Here is an 8351-nt window from a genome sequence, read left to right as displayed (position 1 = left end):
GTGCTGGTCTTCCAGGCACTTTCTCAGAGAAATGCTTATGTCCATATGGAGACCTGCATTAACTTTTATGGCAGATTTATCCATAATAAATATGCCAAGTGGAAACAGCTCAGCTGTCTTTCAGGGGACAGATGATTAAACTGTGGCACTCCCTGCTGTAGGATACCTCTCAATATGTCACCTGTGAGCACAACCTCTTGACTCCGGGGAATCATGCTGAGAAGAGCCGATACAAAGTGACACACTGTTGGATTCCATGTGTGTAAAATTCTTGAAAAGACAGAATGGTAAAAACAGACCCAAGGTTAGTATTTTCCCGATGTTAAAGGAGGGAGCGTGCAGGAAGTGGACAGTTACCCAGTGTGGGGGCTGTGACTGGCAGAAATGTGCTGTCTCTACTATTACTGTTGGCATTCTGTATGCGATGCTATACTGTCACAGCTGGGTGGCACTGGGAGATGCTGGGTGGCCGCAGAGAAGCCTGAATTGGTTTTTACAATGGTATTCGAATCTACATTTATTTCATAATAAGCAAGAAGACACACATGTTGCAATATGATGTCCCAGTTGTGCGTTTTTTTTTTTCTCACAGCATGTCATAACTCTTTGTTAAGAAGGAACCTGTGTCAGCACTTCTATGTAAGCAGTGACAAAGATCAAGGGAAACACTTCAGGGATCATGTAGACCGAAGGCTACACTATCCTTTATAGAATCAAGGTATGACATTTAAGGAAAGTTTGATGTCTGCATACACTGCCTTCTCTTTATCCTTCTGTGTCTTTCACATTTGAATGTAAGCAGTTCTGCCTGGCTAACTCCAGCTCCTGGGGCTATCTCCTGCACCTTCTTCACACCAGCCAGTTCCTGATCATATTCCTTTAACTCTCGCCATCCCTGTGCTTACAGTATAGTGTCTTGGTATTTGATGGTATATCCATTCCAGGAGACTCCAAACAGTGGTCAGCTGCCCCCTGCCAAGTTGTCAGCCTCAATTAACAAGCACCAATATGCAGCACACAACGTAAGGTTGTAGGTTGTAGTCCGGATGTATCTGCTTTCTCAATAACAGCCTTTGGACTATCCACGTACCTTAAATCCTTCTCATATTTTTAATAGCTTTCTCTCAGTTCTGAGACATGAAAAAAAAGTGTTTCCAACATTTTTAAGTCTTCAACTATGAATAAAACCTTATCTACATCTTTTAAATCTATATCTGCATCCTCTGGGAAATCAGAATGACTATCACCACAGTGTCCTTGGGGACTATTCCTCGGTCGTCGCCTTCTTTCAGTTCTCTGTGTTCTGAAATAACACAATTTGGCAGGTTTTCCACTATTTGTGTCTCCATTTTCAAGCATCCTTGCCATACCTAGTCCTTTAATTCTTGACCAGCTATCAGGTTTCCCATCCAAATGAGGAGTTGGAACTGTTGTGATAAAGAACTGAGAACCTGGGCAGCCATTTTGCTGTGAGACACCCAGAGTTGGGTGTGATGCTTTCCACGGCTGCTTACCAGGACCAGGACCGAGAGCTGGGATTAGGGCCTTACAGCTCGGCTGCCCCTGTGCAGCTGCATTTCTTGCCTTATGCCTTCAACAGAGGTACTGTATTTGCAATTGGAGAAGATTTTTCCATCATTGCTTCAGACACTCAGATAAGTGAAGGATTTTCAATTCATACCCGAGATAGCTCCAAATGTTACAAACTAACAGACAAAACAATAATTGGCTGCAATAGTTTTCATGGCAGTTGTCTCACTTTGACAAAGATTACTGAAGCAATATTAGAGATGTACAAGCATTCCAATAACAAGGCCATGACAACAGGGGCAATATACCTCAATGCTGTCTACTCGCGGTGGTTCTTCTCTTACTATGTTTACATCATTGGAGGACTTGATGAAGAAGGAAAGGTAGCTGTGTCCAGCTCTGACCCAGGGGGCTCTTACCAGAGAGACTCTTTCAAGGCGGGAGGATCAGCAAGTAACATGCAACAGCCTCTGCTCAACAACTAAGTTGGTTTCAAAAATATGCAAAATATAGAGCATGTCCCCCTAGACAGAGCCATGAGGCTGGTGAAAGATGTTTTCATTTCTGCAGATGAGAAGGATGTGTATACTGGAGATGCTCTCGGGATCCGAATTGTGACCAAAGAGGGGATCAGGGAGGAAACTGTTCCCCTGAGGAAAGACAGATGTGTGGGCCATATATTGGAACTGTACACAAGTTTGTTTTATTGAAAAGAAATGTAAAGTTTTAAAGGAAAGAAAGAAAGGAAGGAAGTAAAGAACAAAAAAAGGAAGGAAGGAAGGAAGGAAGGAAGAAAGAAAGAAAGAAAGAAAGAAAGAAAGAAAGAACTGAGAACCTATCTTGGTTAGGGTTTTACTGCTATGAACAGACACCATGACCAAGACAACTCTTAAAAAAAAAAAAAAAAAAAAAAAAAAAAAAAAAAAAAAAAAAAACAATATTTAACTGGGACTGGCTTACAGGTTCAGAGGTTCAGTCCATTATCATCAAGGTGAAAGCATGGCAGCATCCAGGCAGAAATGGAGCTGGAAGAGCTGAGAATTCTACATCTTATTCTGAAGGCAGCTAAAAGGATGACTTCCAGGCAGCTAGGAATGGGTGTTAAAGCCCGCACCCACAATGACACACTTCCTTCAACAAGGTCACAACTACTCCAACAAGGCCACACCTCCTAATAGTGCCAGTCCCTAGGCCAAGCATAGCCAAACCACCACAGAACCATGTGTTCTGTGGCTTGCATTTTCCATGCTCAGCAAATTCTCCAAACCATGCTTATAATGAAATTTTTTACCTTCAGATTTTTCACCACAAATACTTTCTCTGCCTGTCTCATTCTGATTTGAGAAGTCCCCACTGTGAATCATAAATCTTTGAATAATTTGGGGGAAGAGTCATCCTTTGAAACAGAAAAGTTTCCCAGTTTGGATCCAGTCTTTCTCTGGTATGTAACACAAAATTTTTCTTCAATTTTTGGAAAAATATCTGCAAACAATCCAGCCAGCTCATTCCACACCCATGTCCATCTGAAGTTTGGGCTGGAAAAGCCATTGTATTCTCAGAGGTTGATGCACTAAATCCTGGAAGATAGGAGTGTTGAGAGAGGTGCAAATGATGAAGCCCTGGCTTGTGAATGTTCAGACAAAAGAAAAGATTCAATCAGGGTCATTCGTGGGATATATTTAAAGAAAAAAAAAGTCTGGGGGCAGAAACAAACCCAAAGACAACCCCACTAAGGACCACATGGCCCCAGGGCATGAATGAGTTTGTGGCAAGACAACCCTAGCCTGGGGCTGTGCAGTGCAGCCTGGCCTGGGGCAAGCCCAAGATAAGACTGCTCCTACCTGGGCCTGGGCCTGGGGCTGGGCCTGGGGCTGGGGCTGGGGCTGGGGCTGGGGCTGGGGCTGGGGCTGGGGCTGGGGCTGGGGGCTGGGGGCTGGGGGCTGGGGGCTGGGGGTTGGGGCTGGGGGCTGCGGCTGGGACTGGGAGCTGGGGCTGGGGCTGGGGGCTGGGGCTGGGGCTGGGGCTGGGGGCTGCGGCTGGGGCTGGGGCTGGGGCTGCAGCCTGTTTGGGAGCAAGCCTGAGGTGGATCATTAGTCTGCTGTTGTGGGGTCCAGACAAGCTAGCTAGCTTGAGATGATTATCAGCCTGGCATTACTCAGGTCTAAACAGACCATGCCCAAGATGACCCCTGCCCTGTGCCACATTGCATAAGTAGGAGATAGCATTCTTGAGATGACCTCTGACTCCAAGAGACCCCAGATGCCACAAGAGGAGCAAGTGAGTGGTACAGAATGGAAGAGAAGGTGAAGCAGAAAAATGTGGACATCACAAAGTGAAGCAGACCTGGAGTCTCAAGGACAGTGAGGAACAGCCTGATGTGAGAAGCTGCTGATGTCACCTAAAAGCATGGTGCTGCCACTGAGGGCCATGTCTGGGTCTGTGACCCTAGAGCAGCAGGGATCTCTTACCACCAAAGGCCAGGTGGACCTCCCTGGTCTGGGTGTAACCTAAGGGCAGGGGATGTTGATGTCTGAGGGCTGTGCAGAACTAGCCCCACCCCTCACTTGGACATCATCAGAGAGCTGCTGACCACACCCCCTGCTAGCTGCATTACCAGAGAGAGATGCATATCACCTAGGAAGCACAGTAAGCTGACCCTGATTGTGGGAGTTGCACATTATTTACCCCGTCAGCTTGGGAGAGCTAGCCCTACCACTTGTTTGCTGTGTGGTGACATGAGAGAGGAAAAGATGTGCTCCCCTCGTCCCTTTTTTACCTATGGCAGGCAGAAGAGCTATCCCCAAGGCCGTCAGACTGGAGGGCCTTGCCCCTCACCTGCTCTAGCACTCGGGAAAGCAGGCCCTGTACCTAGCCTGGGCAGCATAGGAGAGTTGACCCTCATGACATGAGATAGAATAGCTAAGAGAGCAGGAGAGCTGGCTCTGCCCCTTGCTGGTTGTGACACTGGATGACTGAGCTGGAGCGAGGCTGGAGACTTGCCCTGGTGTTGTGTGTATGGGAGATACCTCTCAGGCTCAGATGCAGGCCTTTGAGCTGGTCAGCCCAACATCTACCCTATCGATGAACTTCTGGAGTGTGTGAAGACAGATCCAAAACTACAGGACCTCCATGACACAGAGCAACAACAGGATATGCAAGAGGAGTACCTGAGAAGTTCTAGTGTTGATGGTGTACCAGAAGCCAGAGGCCTCAAACCAAACTTTTTGCAATGAACACTTGCAAGCAAAAAAAAAAAAAAGTGAACAAAATGGTATACTTTGGAACATACTGTGACACACTAGAGCTTCCACTATGAGTCTTTTTTTTTTTTTTTTTTTTTTTTTGTCTTTTGAGAGGAGGTTGCAAGGGTGGGGGTGAGTACAAGGAAAGAGGGAGATGTATAGAATTGCTGTGCACAGTGTGAAATTCATAAAAAGCCAATAAAACATTTTACAAAAGATGTCTGTGGTTTCCGGCCAGCTGAGTCTGAAATCAGTTGTGATATAAGGAAAGACCAGATCCACTGAAGTAAAACCTTTTTATTTTACTGCATCAATTGATGATGGTTAGTTGGGGCTGAGACACCAGTGTAGTTAAGAAGAGACCAGCATCATTGAAATGAAATTTTGTAGTGCTTTCTGAGGGTCGGCACACAGAAGTGGTGGTCCAGGGTCAAGGGTCAAGGCTGTATCTCAAGCTGTCAGCCAAACTTAGTAATGTGTAACATTCTCCCACATGGTACTGCTTTTGAAGGTACTAAAGGGGTCAAGGGGAGAAACTGAGGCTTGGCACCATGAAAGGCAAGGAGAGACCACTGATGAGGGTGCAAGTTCCGTTTCAGTGGAGACCCCAGTGTATTGGGGGATGCTAGGACCATGGGACAGTCATCAGGGACAGCAACAGTATGAAGGAGAGCTAGCCTGAGCAACGGAGAAGCAAACCAGAGCATTAACCAATGTTGTCATTAAGCATGAAATTAAATCTAAGTATTCTCAGGATGAGCAAGATAGCTCAGCAGGTAAAAGAGCTTCCCTCTCAGGTCTTATGATCCAACTCCGATCCCTTGGACCTACATTAAAAGTCCTATTCAGTGGCACACACATGTACTTCCAGCATTCCCACTGGGAGTTGGGAAGCCGAGATATGACAAATGTCTGGAAGCTCACAGATTATGGAGCCTGATAAACAAAATACAGCAAAATTGGTAAGAGAGACGGCCTGGACCAACAAGGAGGAAGGCAAGAACCTGCTTTTGAAAGTTGGACTCTAACATCCATGCAGAGTAATATGCTACACACGTTTTAAAAAAAAGTTGGTCAGGTAAAGTGAAAACTTCTAGTTTCTTTGGACAGTCAGTTGAGTCAAATGTTGTTTGCTGTGGCTAGCCCTGGTGCTGTTTGCATTTTGATGCTAATTTTGCTTTCCCAAGAGGGGCTGCCTGGGACACGGAGTGAATCACATACTCAGGTGACTTTCTGTGAACCTTCCCCTAATGAATAAAGATTTCTAGGAACCAATTACTGGGTGAGGAGTAGGCAGGACTTCCAGGTCAGAGAGACGGAGAGAAGAGGCAGGAAAAGAACTTGCTTCTTGGACAGGGAGAGCTTGGAGGATAAAATGTAGCAACAAGAGGCCCCCAGTTTAGATGGCAGATCTGCCAGGATTCGCCACTGGAGGAGTTATATTTAGAATAGCTTACAAAATTAAGATGCTAGTTACTGCACCCAGCAATTAAGTTACCTGTTGATTCTAAACTAAGATTGTGTGGTGTTTTCCTTCATGTGGCAACTCAACTGAGCTTTAGAGAAAGGTACTGCAGCAGGCACTCTAACCAGCCATAGGAATTTGGAAGCATGAGGCTGGCATGGCCAAGACCCACCATGAGTGCTTAGAGGCCATGGAGGCAGCAAGACTGCCAGGGCCAGTGAGTAGCCAGCCTTAGCATGGGTTATATTTTTATTATTGCATGCTACAGATGTTTTGCTGGGCACACAGGTGAAAGGGTGTCATGCTAAAGCAGATACAAGAAACAATGTTTTTCTAAAGCAGCCAGAGGAGAAAGGATGTTTTGCCATAGCAAACATGTAAAAGGACGCACAATAAAGGAGTATAAATATGACCCCACAGACAGTGAGAGACAAGCAGAGCATTAGTTTGGTTTCCTCTGCCTCATTATCTTTCGCCAACAGCACACATATATTGGTTCACCTTACATAGTGTTGTTGAGCTTAGCTTGTGGTAAAGCCACCATTGAGAGAAACTCAACAAAGAACTGCTCGTGAGGTTCCTGTGGTAGCTTGTTGCTTCAGCGGCCTCTGTCCAGTTTGCAAGATTTGTCATTTCTTCAGGATTGAACTATAGCTGCTGGTTTCGTGCTTGGTGTCTGCTAAGACTGGACTTCAGTTGCTGGTTCCTGTATGGTGTCTGCCTGCCGAGAGGACTGGGCTGCAGCTGCTGATTCATACTCGGGATTTGCTATTGGATGAACTACTGACAAAGAAGATCCAGCTTATCCCCAAGGATTATTGCTATAGAGACCCACTTCCCCCAAATCCTAATAACTTTTCTCTTCCACTGCCTCTGGTGGGTGGTAGGCAAGAGGAGAGGTTGAATCCTTATTAAAGCAAGTTTAAAAACTCATGCCTACAGTAAAGTACTCTATGTATGCACAAGTCATGGATTGACTTGGATATTCACTCAGGTACCAAGCAAAGTAAAACAGCAGGAACTAACAAATCCATGAGTTACCCTGTTAATTAAGCTGTGAGAAAGCCCACAGATCCTACACAGACAGCCATTTCAGGATAGAGCTAGATGTTGACATGCAGATAGCAAATCCCAATTCTATGTTTATAGACAAAGGGAAAACAAAAGGCAGTGGGGAGATTTCACACTGCCTGGGGGGATAAATTAAATCTCTCAATAAAAAGTGGATTTCATGGTCTCTTCAAGGCGAATTAAAGTTTGCTAGTGGAGAACATGACAACGTGCCAGGAAAAGACAGGATGTGTATAGAGGGATTGAAGGAGTCCACTTAGTTCCAAGTGGTTCAGAGTTCTCAAAGTCCAGGGCACGACAGGAAAGAGCAAGCTGGGAAGGAGGCAGATAGTGAGCATGCAGAAGCACAAGCATAGTGGTGTGTGTGTGTGTGTGTGTGTGTGTCTGTCTGTCTGTCTGTCTGTCTGTTTGCCTGCCTACCTGTGTGTGTGTGTCTATCAATATGCCTGTGTGTGTTTTTGTTTCAGTGTTATGGTCTGTATGTGTGTCCTTTGTGAGAATGTGTATGTGTGTATATCTGTGAGTGCTTGTATGAAAGAGTGTGTGTATGCTTGTGTATGTGTGACAGAGTATGTGTGTACATGATGCATGCTTGTATATGAGTGTACATGTGTCCTTAGGATATTATCTAAATAGAGGTAGACAAGTAGGGCTGGGAACCTCCTTATGCTTCAGTGATTGGACCAGTCAAACCAAGAAGCATAGCCTGGTAGAGAAGACGAGGAAAAGCCAGTTATGAAGCTAGCATGATCTCTGACCCAAAGACAATAGCTCCTGACTGCTGTAGGATGAAGCCACAAAAGTCCAGAGCGAAGAGTCTTGTTTTCTAGACTGCCATATTGAAAGGTTGTAAAAACTTTAAAAGTATGGAAATCTGAGGATGTGTTCATGAAGGGGACTGTTAGACCTCAGTTGTTTCTTCTCTCTTTTATTCCCTAGCCTTGAGGTCAGTGGCTCTGGCCTACCGCAAACTCCCACCTTGATAAAGATGCCCCACACAGACATAAAGCAACAGAAATCTCGTAGTTGTGGATGAATCTGAC

General features: G+C 45.5%; 2 pseudogenes across 2 annotated transcripts; one reads left to right on the top strand and one right to left on the bottom strand.

Annotated features, from left to right (window-relative positions):
- Positions 1 to 727: 727 nt before the first annotated feature.
- Positions 728 to 1464, bottom strand: LOC308430916 (peptidyl-prolyl cis-trans isomerase D-like; annotated as a pseudogene). Its single transcript has one exon. The product of its transcript is annotated as a peptidyl-prolyl cis-trans isomerase D-like (transcript).
- Positions 1465 to 1493: 29 nt separating this feature from the next.
- LOC308430915 (proteasome subunit beta type-1-like) lies at positions 1494 to 2240 on the top strand (annotated as a pseudogene). Its single transcript has one exon. The product of its transcript is annotated as a proteasome subunit beta type-1-like (transcript).
- The last annotated feature ends 6111 nt before the right edge of the window (positions 2241 to 8351 follow it).

The sequence above is a fragment of the Micromys minutus genome (assembly GCF_963924665.1).
Source record: "Micromys minutus genome assembly, chromosome: 16".
NCBI classification, from domain to species: Eukaryota; Metazoa; Chordata; class Mammalia; order Rodentia; family Muridae; genus Micromys; species Micromys minutus.
This window is presented reverse-complemented; position numbering and strand designations above follow the sequence as displayed.